Below are 16,398 nucleotides of genomic sequence, written 5' to 3'. Positions count from 1 at the left end.
TTCAGCACTAAACACGGAGAAATTAACGGGCTGACTGTGGCAGCACACAGGAAACGATCTGAAGCACAGAAACCATGCTGCTGGGACAGCAAGCTATGTACTCTGCCAAAGGCTTTCATCTGCTAGAGCGTCAAAAAAAAAAAACCCAAAAAAAAAAACCACCAACCCACCCAAAACCCAAATAAAAGCCCTGGCCGTTTCCTCCCCACCTTTCAGATGCTACCAGCTTGTCTTGGGAGCGAGCAAGAGCTGAATGAAGTTGGAAACGCCGCTGCAAACCTTTGCACCGCGTCCCAAGCATGGGCATCTGCTTGGCACAGCCTCACAAACCCCAGCTAAATCGTTTCTTTCCGAAAAGGGCTTGACTCCGCATTGTGTCTGGCTCCACCTGGAAAACTAAACTGGTGCTTTACATGAACTCTTACTGAACCTGAATCGCAGTTTCCATATTCAACATCTCTTCTGCTTTCAGTAGTGAAGTCCTTTTTAATCTGGGTCCTGTGGAAGACGGTCTGACTTCGCACAGGCGAGCAGCCCAGGTGCAGAAACAGTGTGGGAGTCCTGGGTGTATAGCTGGTGCCCATGCGCAGGTTAGCGGTGCGTTTGTTACGTCCAGTGTCCTGCCCAGGTTCCACACATGCTGTGATAGGGAACGATCTGAATTTTATCCAACTGACTGAACTCGAACCAGAGATTTTTTTAAGTTTAATTTAATTTTATTTTTTAAATTGCATAATACTTTGGACGGGAAAAAAGCCCTGTTGCTGGGAAGATCCTGCCCTCGTTGTTGGAATTGTAAGAATTTAAATACATGGCATCAAAGTGCATGCTGCTTATTTTGAGGGAGGGGAGGAAAGCAAGCAGTAAATGACCATAAATCTACAGAGGACTGTAGGTGTTTCTCCACACAGAAAGTCTATAGGGATGCCATTATTGTCTGTTCCTTTTTTATAAGGTAAGTACTGCAAACAGCCGATGCTTGTTTTCTGCATGTTTGTCTAGGAGTATCCACTGTAAATGGAATATGATGAAAGCTGATGGGCTTCAGAATTTAGCATAAAATGCTGCATCTCACCCTGAAATCAGAACATGCACAACTTGCTACCAAGTGCAGTTGATGAGGCCACAGGTGTAACGTTAAAGCGATGCTACTAGTTTTTTTATATATAACTTCCAGTATGTTAAAACTTTCCATTTTCTGAAGACTGTCAATACTTTAAAAATCTCCTATAAAGTATACGTTTCAATAATCAAGTTTTAAATCATCATTCTGCCCCTTGGGTCTAAGATTCAATCACAGCACTAGCAACACAAAAATGGTCTACAGAAAATCTCACTTTTGAACATGTTCAGAACTTTATATAATTTCATATTTTAAAATATTTCTAGTGAAATTGAGGTCTGAAGTGATATAGCTCCATTCCATACATGAGGCACTGTGCTGGGGCGGGGGGGGGAGGGTGTCTGTTGGTAGTCTGAATTGGGCCTAACCCTGACTGTATAGATTATAGCTGAGGTTGAACTGGAATTAAAAGAAATGCCATTTTGATTCCCTCCTATCTGAGTTGATCTTTCTATTCCTTGAAGCATATTTCAAAAACCCGCTTGTTATCTTCCTCAGAGTTACCGTATCCATTATTGTTCTTATCTATACGTTCAGTTGATTATGGGACTGCCTTCTGAGCCTGTCATCGCTGTCACTACTTCATAATGCACGTAATTACTTCTCTGTGGGCTGCCAGACCTGCTAATGATGCTGCGTCGGCTGTTGCTGCTGCAAGAGGCGAGGACTGTGCGCTCACTTCTGCGGACAGTGATTGAAGCTGCAGCACGGCTGGTAAGAGCAATGTAGGTCAGAGCAACCTCAGGATCACTTTGTTAGGGGCATTAATGGTGGCTGGGGTTTCTCCATTGAGTTCACAACAACTCACTCTGTTAGTGCCCTTGGAGTCTCCTGGACTTTCAGAAAATTTGTATTTTATACAACATTTATACGGTAGCTTTTGACTTGTGCGTCACTTGCAGCTTCTGATGAGATCTGCTCCCTTGGGGTCCCCAAGGTTGGTGGTTTTATGAATTCTCTCCAGATTAAAACTTATCTGCTTGTTCACAGTGCAATGCTCAGAACTGGATGCTCTTTCCTGATGAAAGAGCGTATCCAATTAGTACCTCTGATTTACCAGGCAAAGCAGCTTTCCCAGCTTTCTGCCTTATCTGGAAGCTGACAGTGAATCTAGTAAGCACAAAATCAATCTTTTCCGTGCTGCTCAGTGTCTTCGTATGTGAATTAGCCTATGTGCAAATAGCAACTTTCATAATGCTGAACTCACAGATAAAAATCAAGATCTCTTATTACTGCAGCTTGAAATCAGTCTTGTTAAATGGTAGAGAAATATTTTTGCATTTCAGTTTATTAAACTCACATTGCAGAAGTGTAATATGGTTAATAACATACCAGTGCTGTGGCACAGCAAGTGCAGTCTTTGCTCTTGGAGGCAGCATCAGGTACAGGTCACAAAATGGGGAAGGAAGAGACCACAAAAGAAGCATCAGATCAAGAGATTAAGTTATTTCCCACGAACAAGGGTGGGGAGGGAGAGACAGCAGGTATGGGAACTGCCTCAGTCTCAAGATTTTTATTTTGCACAGACTCTTTAAAACCAACATCAAGTAAATCAGGCCTGGGTTTACTTGGGTAAGTGGGGCATAAGCCCAAGAATGCCATCTAAAGGAGGCCAGGACAAGGTCACAGCTGCATGCTGGGGAAGACAGCACAGCTCCTGGCCACCAAACACACCTGTGTACGCAGGCGCACACACACACACACACACACTCATGCTCTCTCTGTACTACTCACCTCACTGTCTCTCACCCTGTTTTCATTAGATGGGGGCACCCGCAGGCTCCTGGCTTTGAAATTGAGCTCAGGGATGCACTGGGAGCCACTGTGGGGAGGGTATCCTGGGCTACACCTTGGCGGCCGCCACATCAAGCTGCTTTGTAACGTAGTGTTGCCTTCTCAGCCAATGAACCTTGGGTGATCTGCCAGCGACTGCAAGAAAAACACAAAGGAGAATGAAGAAATGTGAGCCTTTTGTTCAGAACTCTGTATCTTGAAGCAGTGGCTTGTACTTCCATTGAAAACTGGGGAAAAAAAGTTGAATACAGTGAGATATAAGCAAAGTCTAGCAAGTTGCTGGAGAGTACTGTATTTTTTTCCCCTCCCCCCTAGGAAAAGTCAGGGATAGAGGCTTTACAGGCCATTTTTATTACAGATAATTGGCATGCTAATTGCAATGTTTTTAATACACATCTAGTGTAAGAGTTCAGAGCCTACACTGATTGCTTTGCTTTCCTGAGGTCTAATTGCAGCGCCTCAAACCAGAAACCTCGCGTTCACAGTGCATGCTCTAACATGCATTTACCACAGGGAAATGGTCCCTTGCGCTCTGAGTGCATTTTCCTCTCTGGTTTTGTATGTGAGGTTGCTGTGGAGGAGTGCTGCTCAGGACTTTTGTGGATAAAAACATGATTTACCTTGAACTCTCTCAGTGCTGTGTGGTATTTTGACATAGAGGACTGTTAATGGTGCAAAAACTTTCCTTCCCACGGCTCTGAGGTTTACAGGTTGGCTTCATGCATACACACGTGAAATGCTGTTTCAGCTGTTTGGTTTTTTTGTTGGGTTTTTTGTTTTTTTTTTTGAGGGGAGTGAATCCAAGAACAGAGGGAGCACACCCCTCGGCCAACCTGCTGCTTCATGTGCCCTGAAGGCTACTGCGGACATTGGGGTTGGAGACAAACCCCCTTGGAGCCCATCTCTTGTCCCCAGGTACATCTTTTAAAAAAGCAAACTCTGTGGCTGTTTTAACACTGAGAAGTACCCTTTAGATAATAATATATCTGTAACACTGGCACAGGGCAACCTTTTTTAACTCATGCCAGGACTGTAGTTATCAGCTTGTTAGATGTGCAATACAAATAAACCCTAATTTTCAGCTAGAATGTGGAAAAATAGGTTTACCAAGTATTATCCCCCTGTGTGTGTGTCTGTCTCAAGGGTGGCTTGAGATGGCATTCAGATGGCTTCCTCAAAGCAGAGAAGAAAGAAATACACGTATTGAGAGTATGGTAGATGCAGGGTTCAGAAAGCATATTGTGCAGTCATCTCACTCTGGTTCAGATAAAATGTAAATTCTGCAGTCACTGAATTGTGTGGGTTTATCCAGTGATAGACATTTTCCTGCAAGGATTAGTAATGAAAGCTTTTTGGAGGGAGAGTTGGAATGGCCACTGAACCTGTAACAGACTGAATTTGCTGCTGCAATTTCAATAGGCAAAATTTACAGGAAACTTTGTGTAAGCACTAGATAAAAATAATTTATCAAGCTCGTGAATCAAAGCCTTTTTTTTTTTTTTAAGTCAGAACAATTCCTGGGGTTGTCAAGATACCAGGACAAGTAAACTGTGGCATAAATGTTTTTCTTTCTTCTGCCTCCCTGAAAGATATTTTCAAAGGGGCCTCAGAAAGCACAGGAGAGGAAGAGTTGGCTGCAGCAGTGGGAAGACGCCTGCTCAGCTGGATCCTAACATCCTCCCCCATGCCCAGTGAGTCCTCAGCTCAGAGCCATCAGTTCGGGCTTGCAAATCACTCCCCTTGGTCTACCAAAAGCCCCGTAACAATGTGCTTCTGCAGAGTCCTCCAGTTTGGTTGGGCTGAAAACTGTGGAGGTGACTTAGTTGTCATTGTCCACTACAGGATGTTCTTTTGGGAAGGAGCACAACACTGCACTCATGCAGACTGGACTGCCACGCATGCTAGTGCTTTGCATCGCCCATCACTTGTCAGAGGGCTTAAGTACAGAAGGGTGTAAAGGGACAGCTGAGAGGAGTAGCTTTGAATGAAGGAAAGGGAAGAAACCAGGATAACTTCTCTAAGCCTTTTTTTTATGCTGTGAACACTGTGTTGGCTGTTCATCCCTAAAATAAGCTCCTGGCCTGGAGTAGCTAACGTCCACAGGGAGCCAGTCAGCATGGCGGGACTTCAGTGTAAGCACTTAAAGTAGATAGGTGAGGGGGCTGTTGGTATCTACCTCAGTAATAATCACACATAAACTATAGCATTTGAGATATGTACTCCACAGGAATGTGAAATTATAGTAACACCAGTGAGGCATGGAGTAGCCCAAAGCCTTGGTGTCCTATCAGATACAGTTAATGCTCCTGTGTTTCTTGCCAGCACAACAGGAAGGACACCACCTTCCATCAGTTTAGATGACGGTCTTATTCTCATTACTGAAAAAAGAATCTTCCATAATGATCTCTGTATTTGTTGTTTTTACCCCTATTTTGTTCTATATCATATATACCAGACAGCAAATACATCATAGATTAGATGGTATAGACTAACTAGACTGTAAGGGTACTACAGCTGTGAATAACCTAGCCGCATTTTGTACAAAAGATGTATAATTCACTGTAGAGTTTCTCCTCTCTGCCTTGTCCCATTTCCCACCACCCCACCCCCCATACAATCCTGCAGTAAACCTGAGACCATAAGGTGAAGATCAGAGGCAGCTCACCGTGATCTTAGTGTCAGTGGTTTCTTTGAGAACATTTCTAAAAGGTATTTTAACTGAGAAGTAACAGGCTGCATTGAGGAAAAACAAATCTCTTGTTAACGTGTGGAGCCTCCAGGCCCTAAACAGATGGTCCCGAATCCAAGCCCCTCAATACTTCAGTGTGGAAACTAGTCTGTATGTTTGCGGTGTGGCTGCAGTAATGCTGCTCTGGGGGTGGCACAGTGCTGCTTCTTCCCTCCTGATGTCCCCTGCTGTGCCACGCCGCCAAGCACTTACACCCCGAGCCAAGCACTTACACCCCGAGCGTGAAGCAAAAAAACCCCGGGGTTTGTTTTCCTCCCCACATGAAGCTACACCGATCCAAGCACAACATCAAAGCTCAGCTCCACTCCTCTGCCACTAATGTGGATGTTAGGCAAGTTTGTCTACTTTGTTATGGGATAAAGAGACGTGGGAAGAAATTTGCAGACGAGCAACAAAACGAGGAAAACTGCTTAAAAACTAAAAGCTTGAAGTGCTTTTCTTTCTTCCTTCTTTCTTTTTCCCTTCCTTTTTGTGTGTTATTTTAGACCTGCACTGTGGCACATTCTCAGATGGGTTAAATTGCAGCAGCTTAGGAGAAAGGACTGCTGAAGACCGTATCTCAGAATCGGCCTTGCCACAGCAGCTGCTGAGGATGCCTGCAGTACAATACTTTTCCTGTCTGAGGAGAAAAACAATAAGGCCCACACACGTTGCTTCTGGAAATGCTTGTTTATAGGTAAAATTTTTACACGTTGAATGTGCTGAAACTATAAACTAAGATTTTAACGGTGTTGTGTAGATTTCAAGCAAAAAGTACTTTCCAGAATTGCAGAGAAAGCTCATTGCTGGCTTTACCAAGTAGAAGTTTTATTATAAAATTTCTGAAGTGTTTCTATTATGCATATATTATAAACGGGATTTTAGATTACAAATGCTGTAATTATAAATTATAAAATTGTGCATAATTACATGGTTATTAATTCTATATTGATTATATATTATGGGTTAGTGCAATATATAGTCCATATATGTTTGCACTTAAAAATTTCTTATGTATTTATAAACAGTTTCTTACATGTTTATAAGCCTGTAATCTCCGATTTGTTTAGCATCATTTGTTAACTATCAAGTTGAAGAAGACTTCTCTCTAGTGTACGACTCAGTTCCTCCCTGGCCCTTTGGGAGGTGTGAAACCGTTTATTTGCAGGCACACGAAAAGCAGTACTGCAAAGCCAAAATGGAACAGCTCAGCACATGTGCCACCTCTACTGTGCTAATAAAATATAAGGTAAAAGAAATAGGATAAGTAGGCATAAGTCTGTAGAGACTAGCAGGGCTCTCATTTTGCAAAGGAAAGTCAGTGGAAATCACTGGTGCTGATTTATTGAGAACTGGGGAGTGAAGAGGGAAGAAAACCCAAGCCAGGCTCACTTTTGCAGTTAAGAGCTGATGTTAACTCTTCCTCCCGGAAGGTCTAAACACCTACAGTTAATGAACAAAGCAACTGAATAAATGCAAAGAGGCCAAACAAGTTAGCAGTTAACATTTTTTTTGTCTCCTGAGAGGCTGCATAACAATAACTAGGGGATAGACTGGGGTGTGGGGAGGGTCTTGGTGCTTTGAAAAGCGGAAATTCCCCTCTCCCAGCGAAGGAAATGTGCTGCCCTTGAGCAGGCTCAAGAAGCAGTTGGCAGCTGTGTGCAGGAAGAGAAAATCATCTCATCTTGAACTTGAAAGCAAAACCCAGCTTCAAGGGAACGCTAGAGCAGCAGCACCATTGGCAAGGTTTACGGTTTGGGTGACCTATACAGTTTCTTCATCAAAATGTAAACATGTAGGTAAGAAAGCATTTAGAGAAAGGCCTTTCCCTGAGGTTTCCTTTTGAAGCAATATAAGAAGCCTCCCCAGATTCTGTGCGTTTATCAATTAGACTTTCTTAGATTGAGGGCTGCAGGGGGCAGGTGGAACTGCGAGCGAGGCTGGTTCAGTAGCTGTCTATAAACAGGCTTTAGTGGCCTGAACATTTAAGACGTTTCCGGATACCTTGAGTAGGAAAGTTTTTTCCCATCCCACCCTACTCGAAGCCTCTGTGAGCCACTGGAACTACTGAAAAAGATGTTTTCACATCAGCTGATGCTGGTTTTATGCTTTTCTGTTTGCATAGACAAAAAAAAATATCTCCTCTTTAAACTTGAAAATGTTTTAAAACCTCAGCTTTGAAGCAAGGCTTGAGGATGCAGTGCTGACCTCCTGATTTCTGTTTAGCCTTGCCTACAGCCTGTCTGCTTCAGCCTGCAAAAGCAGCCCCAGCTTTTTTGGCCATCAGTAGCTGCTCCATGACTCCATCTGGGGTTTGTTTTTTTTTTCTCCCTCTCTCGGGTGAAAGCTCACGCAGTGTCTCAGTGCTGAAGCGGCAGGCAAACACGGGGCAGTTGCTGCACCTCCACAGAGCCTGAACTCGGCTAGTACAGGAAATTGCTTTACAGCCAGCTGCCTGGCACCACCACAGCTTCACCAAAAGGCCAGCGCAATGCCGGCAAAGGTCGCAACAGGGGAAATGTGCTCCGAGTAATGTTTTTATATATAGCAGAGAGGAAAGGAACAGAGAAGTAAGAAAGCAAATTGGTTATTTTTTAGATTGCGGTGTGGTTTTCAGTCTTGGTTCCCCAGTCGCCTTCGCACTGCAAGGTCCTCCTGCCACGTGCCATGTGCTTTCATCAGGAGTATGTGTGTGTTTAAGATGAGTAATGCTAACACTTCACAGGAATAACCTCTGAGCCACACAACAACAGCTTCATCTTAGAGAAATGAAGTGAGAAAAAGGGAAAACAAGCACTGCTCAGTTTTACACACTGCTGAGGTCTGTGGGTCTTCTAGTACGTGGGTTTGGGCACCACTGTGGCTCTGGATGTCATAGCAGGAGGGATCCATCCAGACCAGGTCAGTAATGGAGTAATTTTGAAGGGAAAGCATGCTTTAAAAGTAAATAGAGTCATGTTGCCTGTTGGCATAAATGTAAAGCACATGGGAACATGAAACATCTTTGGTTTTGTGGACAGAGAGGGTGCTTTCAGGTCAGGTTTTTAGTAAGGTGCATTTTTGGCCAGCGAAACAACTGCTTGCTCCAGCAGTGAGACTCTTGTATCTGGCAGGAGGGAAGCAATTTCATGCAGTTTAGTATCAGGTACCTGAATATATATATATATATATATATATATATATATATATATATATTATTCAACACTGTATTCAGCAACAAGGAATCTTAAACCAGAATCCTGCCATCTACTGCCCACAAAAATGCCAGATGTGTTGTGTGCACAGCAGTATAATTCTGGCCTTAAAAACCTCGTCAAAGCCCTCTGGGACTGGTCAGCTCTGCACAGGCTGGGAAAAATATTTGTGAGCTGCCTGAATTGCCCTACCGGAACTATGAAACATTAACGTACTGATGTCTTGCAGCAGCGCTAGCTTTCTATGAGAACAAAGTGTAGTTTCCTTTTGTGTGCTGAACAAATAAACATTGCGTGGGAATTAGTCATAACAGAAAAACTACTTTCTTTTTAAAATATCTGAGTCACTTGTTTCGGAACACTGACCCATTTATTGCTTGGGAATGCCCGTGATTTCTATCTGAACCTTGAAAATTAGCGAGGTACCCATGGAGGGAACAGATGACTATTCCAATAACACCAGCAATGATTCTGCATTTAAAATGTAGCATAGATGAAGTGTCAGAAAACTGGCAATCTGCCTAAGGCCAGAATTAATTATGAATTCAGTTTTCAGTATAGTTTAGGCTAGAAATCATCCTAATTATCCTTCCTGCTTTAATTAAATGACATGTCTGCCATTAGCCTCTGATTCCCATAACTCCTGGTTTGGACTCAGCTCATCCTGCCTGGCGAATGGGAGAAATGGAGACAAATGGGGGAGAGAGACAAAGAGAAGACTTGGAAATATGCAACTGTCTTTGCCACTTATCTGTCTGCAGGTACTGGCTCACTGAAATTTTTCATGTTAAGTCTTTCACCTTTTGTGTTCCAGCTGTTAGCTGCTAACTGCTTAACCAAGAACCTGGAGATGAATTTGTTGTCATATTATAAATGATCCACATATAAAGTGATGGCCAGAGTACAGACAGATTTTTAAAATGTAGGGAAGGAAAGTAAGAGAGATTCATGGAAATGAATAATGCAAATTCTGCCCTGAAGGGTTCTGATTAATTTACTGAAATTACTTCTAATGAAACTAACTTTATGTTGGTATTGTTTGTAACAAGAATTTGAAAAGTTGAGCAATGAACAATACCTAGGGAGGATCACACATACACATTGAAGCTGTGCTGTAATACTACTAATACTTCTGAAAATGCATAACTCGATGAATATTGATGAATATATGCTAGTTGGTTTTTAGAAATCTTTTCTCAAGAAAGAATGCCACATCTGAATGAATCTTCCATTTTTTGTTTGTTTCTTGCCAGGATCTGTTTAAACCCTCGACCTTCATAAAACACAGTGGAAAAATTTAGTACATGTATATATTTTAACTTGTTAATAGCAATATAGCTGTTGAAGTTCAAAGAGTTAATTAACATTTAAATGACTGTATTTTTTTAAAAAAATTAAACAGGACTAGTTGAACAGGTTTAATCAAAGAAGTCAATTTAATTGACAGTAGATATGCAGCAATACCAGCTCCTAAAGCCAAAGTCTGTGAGCTCATCTTTTGTGAGATGCATCAAGGTGATTTATTCATTCATCATTTCTGGTTTGGGCCTGCATGCTTTAGTACTTTCCCCACGCCCCCACCCCCCACCCCGAAATAAGACGACAAAAGGTGTGAAGCTAGCAGGAGCACCACATATAAGAGACTGAATATGAGCGCCATGTTAAATAAAATAAATTTTTTTTATGTCTGCTCTGGTAAGAAACTTATCATCTATTCTATATATCCCAGCATTAGAAATATGTTACAAATATTTGTCAAAATTTACCTGAATTACATTCCTTAAATATTCCCCCTAGAAATACAGTGCTTTCCCTTTTAAAAACTCAATTAAGACCATTACAGTGAACTTTTAATACAGTTTTTCAAACTGGCCATGGGTACGATATTCTACCTTGATGCAGGGACTTGTGTGCAGCTGGCCTGGCCCAGCCTGCAGCCCCGCTGCTGATCCCTGCTGGGCTGAGCAGCAGCGAGCAGCTCTGCTGCTTGTTCACTCTGGACCAGCAGTGTATGGCCCTCTTCAGCTTGTATTGCAAAGCCTCTTAGACACTAGTTTCAGCTACTGCAGGGAGCTGTGCATACTGCCAGCCACAGGCATAAAAATCATGAATTGGTTATAAAAATAAGGCTGTAGAGCTCACATTTTTGTTCACTCTTTATACATATACATATATGTATATATTATATACATATATATGTATATATTATATACATGTATATATGTATACGCACATTTGACACGTGTTATTTGTTTGGGTTGTCACTTCAAAGCCTTTGGGTTCTGTCTGTTTTGCATTTGCCACAGGTTTTGTTTGGGTTTTTTTCCCCCAGATACCAGAGTGCCTTCATGATTCAGGGGTGTAATGTTAACATGCTATACCTGGATACTGAGGCCAAGTTTCTCCCTTTGTCCAGGGCAGGTTGTCACACAGGAACCAGGGGAAGGTATGTACAGCATCTGCAATGCTGCAGAGATCCCAGGTGGCTAGTGTCAGCTGAAGTCACTCTTGCTCTGTAACTTCTTTCTGAAGACTAGAGGACACTGGCTCATACGCCAGAAGCCTTCTGTGAAACTGCTTGTGAGTCAGGGGGCACCTAGGAGGCGAGTGGCTTTCCTTTGTATTTTAAAGTAATAAAGTCTCTATATTCCTCTAGAATTAAAACCACTTTCTGCTTAAATGTTTACAATTCTTTAATGCACATACCTCTGATATGTCTTACAAATACTTGGAAATATTGCAACCTGTGTTTTCCTTAAGCCTTCAGAAAATCAACTGTTTCAAGGGCTTACTGCTGGAGTAATTTAACAGTTGTGCTGCCAAAAATGGAAAGGTAAGCGGCCCAGCAGAAGATACAGTAGCCAAAACTCTTATCTCAAGACCCATTGCTTGGAGAATTGCATCAACTTCCCTTAGTCAATAATGAGTCTTATTTATAAATTCACATACAATACAGAAAGGAAGCTGATTGCACTATTCTGGAGATCAAAGTTTCAGTGTGTTTCTTTCTCCTTCTCCTGTTTAGAGTACTTAAGTCAGTTTGCATGTATCTGTATCCCTCTCCTTATTGCTGAGCCTAGCACGGTTGATAGGCTCGGACATTTTTTTTAAAGCTGTTTCTAAAGATAAACTTTTGAAAAAATTCCCAGAATGCAAGTGCTCAACTTAATTTACCCAGAGCTGTACTGTTTGTTAGCAGGCTATTCCTTTATAGGGTGTTTTAAGTTCCAATTTGATGTATCATAAAGTAATATATAATGAGAAACTACTTCTTTGGTCATCAAGGGTGGAATTCCTGCCTTACTGAGATCCGTACAAACAAAACCTCTATTGATTTAGTTCAATGAAATTCAGAGGTTAATCCCAAATCCTCAGCTCCTTTTTTTAAGAACCATTCTTTGAGGGAGAAAATATGAATAAAAGTACATATACTAATCAAAACAATCCCCAAAGTGCCTGATCACTCTCTCATTCTTTAATCTTCACAACAGCTTTAAAAAGTCGATGGTCCTTAGTTTTTCAATGGCAGTTTGAGAAGCAGAGAGGAGGCTTTTTTTGTCAATGTGCAGAACTCAGCCTGTCTTTTTTCCCAAGTTAAGCTTTGTGATCTAAAATAGACACTGCATACGTTCACCACCATCTACTTGGCTACAGTAGACAACTGCTTGGCTGCACGTTGTGAAGAGAGCTGCCAGCTAGATTTCTTCTTCTCATGCAAACAGTAAAGGTATTCTCACTAGATGGGCTAGGATGCTTTGATCATATATAATACTAGAGAAAAGGAGAAAGAGAAAACATACAGTGTGTATATATATACACACACACCCCAGTAGCCTATATAGTATATGCATATATAATATATACATACAGTACACGTGTGTGTATATATATGTACATGGGTTTTTTTAACAGACTAAAAAAACTCACTACTACCCAACACCTTACTATGAGTCTTACGGGTGTTTTCTTTCACCGAAGCAAAGGGCTAATCAGGAGAGGAAATAGAAGCAGATTACCCCACCCACCTCTGAAGCCTCTGCTAAAGCCATTTATCATAACGTTTCCCAGCCTTCTTGGGTTGGCAACTTTATAGGAGGACTCGTTTTTGCTACCTTTTTACGGCACCTATAAAAAATAATGGTAAAATAAACCCGAAGTAATAAAAATACTTGTCTTAAGCCCAGAGATGGCTAGCTATGGTATGGATACATGGGAGTTCCCCAGACAGCTAGGCTGTTAGATCAAGCTGTGGTACTGAAAAAGATCAACTTTGACCAGAAGTGTTATATTTCAGAGCTAAACAAATTTAGGAGAGTTCACGGCCTGCTCTTCTGGCTGCAGTGTGTCAAGGTTGCATTTCCTGAATATTAGTTTGTGAATTTAAAGTGGGTTTAATTCTGTGAAAGATAAATACTGGTATCAGAATTTTTTTAAACATTTATATTTTTAAAAAAATCAAAATCTGCATCTTACTGCATTAAAAGAGGTAAGTAGATGGACAGAAACAGTAAGAACTTTATTTGGCTGATCAATGAGAATTTAGTTAATTTTTTGGTCTTTATACTCTATTGGAATGAGAATACTTCTGAGATGGGATTTATTTTACTTGTTAGGCACAAACATACTCGTGTAAAATGATAAATAGGAAGAGAAAAAATGCAAGGTAGACATTGACTATGCCAACATTATTATGTAACAATAAAAAAAAAAGGGCAAAGGATTTGTAGTGAAATTGAATGTTTCAGAAAGTGTTTACAGATCATTAATTAAAAGAAGACAGGTTGGATATAACCTGAATTTAGTTCCATAGACTTGACTTATCTGAGGGCTCTACTGTGAGACCTGAGATTTCATATGGCATTGAGCAAGTATACGGTTATAAGTCTCCAGATGTGTTAGCTTAAATATCAGTACACACAATAATGCCCGTAATTCATAATATCACAGGCAGCAATAATCTGGTTAATAACAATTCAGGGGACTAGAATGGTCACCAGTTTTTGTCTTGGGATATACAGTTCAGAACTGGTGACCATTTGAGTCCCCTGAATTGTTATTAACTATTAACTAGAGTTAATATCCCAGTATTTTTTAACATATCTTCTATTAAATTAAAGATAATTTAGTATCTTGGGACACTAAACTCAGTGGCTCCAGTCTCAGAGGGGTTCAGAGTTTGGTGGGAGGTCCTCTGTAAAGCAAACCTGTTCTCCCAATGCCAGTCAGTACAACTGAACTTCCCAGGACTACCTAATTATATTAACACCATGCAACTAAGCATAGCCTGTAGAGGCCTTTCCAGCTATTAATTACAGCCATTTGAGACTTCGGTCCTGCAGAAAATCTCCAATTCCACTTTCACAACACTCAGATGTTACACTCAGATTATTCATATTAAATATCTACATAGCCAACTATATTTTCTCTAACACTTCAGCACTTTTTATTGCCAAGTGTGTGTCCTGAGGAGACTTGAGAATCATAACCTACATCTGAAGTATTTTTTCCTGGCCCTTGCTGGAAGAGAGTAAAGTAATCCCATTCTTGGTTATCAGCGCTGTTTTCCACCATCCTCCTGAGCCTTGTCAGAGTTAACACTCACTGCCCAGTGCTTTTCTAATGGCTTCTTCCCAAATCCTGCCCCTCTTTCTGTCTCCATGCGAAGAGTATTTCAGAGACAGGAATCAGAGAAGGAAAGGTGACAGGCAGCCTTGGTGGAACCAGTTCCAGCACCAGAGCCCTCTGACACTTCTTACTGATATCAAAAGAAGAACTGAGGGATGAATTTTGACAGATCAACATCTTACGGGGACACAGCGGTCATAGCGTTCTCAGTTAGATATGATATCGTAGTGCTTAATATTTATTGAGAAAATGAAAGCCTGGAGAATTCTCAGTACTGTGTTGTGGGACTGAGATGCTTTATGCATACGTTGGCAAATTTCTCTGCTTCTGAGTCCTATACACAGACACTGAAAATCTAACTTGCAGCAGTGCACAGGTAGTATCATATTGACAGTGATGGTCTGACTAGATTTCACATTTGTCCCATTTAACAGTCGACCTGTGTTAGTGCCATAAACACTTGCAAAATAATCTCTCAAGTGTGTACCAGTTATCAACAGGTTCACTGGCAGAATTTCAATAAACAGTTCTTAATGGCCCAATAGCTTTCTAATCCAGGTTCAATAAACAATCCTCAAAACAAATCACTACTCTGAAGGTATATTTACTCTCTAAATGAGATTATAGCTGAAAAACTTCATATTTAAGCATATTAATTGTAGGCATCTGTTGCCAACAGAACGAAGCAGGCTCATTTCAAGTATTGGTTGCCATAATTAAGACATCTACTGAAAACAGTTCTTCATAACTGTAAACTGTGCAACTGTAATACAGCAAAAATCCTAGCTGGAATCAAAAACATCCATTATCTGAAGCAGAAATGAAGCTTCAGTTGCATTGTTTTGCATAGTAAGTTATTAAATGTCTTTCAGATAAAAGCTGATTGCCTTAACCAAACAAAAATAGAAATTAATTCGAACTGCATATATTTAAATCTGTTCCTAAACATGACTCTGGTTTGATGGAGTAACTTTTAACCTCATTTAGATGCCTCTAACTGTATCATGTAGTGAAAAATACAATGAATGCATAAGGAAATACAACCTTACCTATTTGGTATAAAAAAAGGGGAGATACGAAGCAAAATTTTTTAAAAATTGCTTGGGAAAATTAAAAAGTTCAAGGCCAAACTAGGCAGAATAAATAGTAAAATACATTTTTTTACATATGAAGGCCTATTTTCCTGCACTGATTTACATAGGTGAAAAGTTTGACATGATGCTCTTACTTCAAACATCATAGATAGAAACTTAAAAAAAACCCAAAAACTCACAAATTTGTGAGCAAATAAATAATGGTAAATCTCACAAGTTAAGCCCACCATTACCATAGGCCTTATTTATGTCTGTTCATTTTTGGTTGTGGGTTTTGTGTGGCACTTTTGTTTTGTGGTGATGATGTTACAGGGGTTTGTTTTTTGTTTTTAATCTGAGATTTTTTGCTGTGTCTCTGTGGTTTTGCCAGTCTGCTGCATGTGAAAACAATGGTCTTGTCTTTCGGGAATATTCCTTAAGTTGGGAACCTTTATTTGGTCAGAATATGACCTAACAGCTTGTATCCAAATTCAGAGTTTGAGAGGTCCATAAAGATTATACAAACACGTCCATATTTCATGCTTAAAGGACTTAATCGTTAAGATCCAATCACTTGAAAAAACTTATTTTAAATTAAAACTCACTGTGCGTGAAGACTCGTTAGCTTTTTCACAACCTATTTTTCTTCTGCCTGCTAAAGGTATTGCTTAGATTTCCTGATTTCAAAATCTGCCAGGAACTTGAATGGCCCTTCTGCAAAAGTTGCCTCAGAAGGACAGCGGTCACCACCCACCGCTGCTTTTTTTGCGCTTTTTAATTTTTTCTTTCGGCGAGAGGGTGTTTTTTACCACATTTCAGCCTCGCTGGGTGCCGGGGATACACGGCTGCTCGGAGCACAGG

General features: G+C 40.8%; 1 long non-coding RNA gene across 1 annotated transcript; it reads left to right on the top strand.

Annotated features, from left to right (window-relative positions):
* Positions 1–225: 225 nt before the first annotated feature.
* Positions 226–10,235, top strand: LOC114016412 (uncharacterized). The gene is made up of 5 exons (XR_003560848.2): positions 226–955; positions 1,661–1,837; positions 3,708–3,832; positions 6,152–6,342; positions 9,464–10,235. It is a non-coding gene; the product is annotated as an uncharacterized LOC114016412 (long non-coding RNA).
* The last annotated feature ends 6,163 nt before the right edge of the window (positions 10,236–16,398 follow it).

Source organism: Falco cherrug, chromosome 13 (genome assembly GCF_023634085.1).
Source record: "Falco cherrug isolate bFalChe1 chromosome 13, bFalChe1.pri, whole genome shotgun sequence".
In the NCBI taxonomy this organism is placed as follows: Eukaryota; Metazoa; Chordata; class Aves; order Falconiformes; family Falconidae; genus Falco; species Falco cherrug.
The sequence above is the reverse complement of the archived record's forward strand: the minus strand, read 5'-3'. Positions and strand labels throughout refer to the sequence as shown.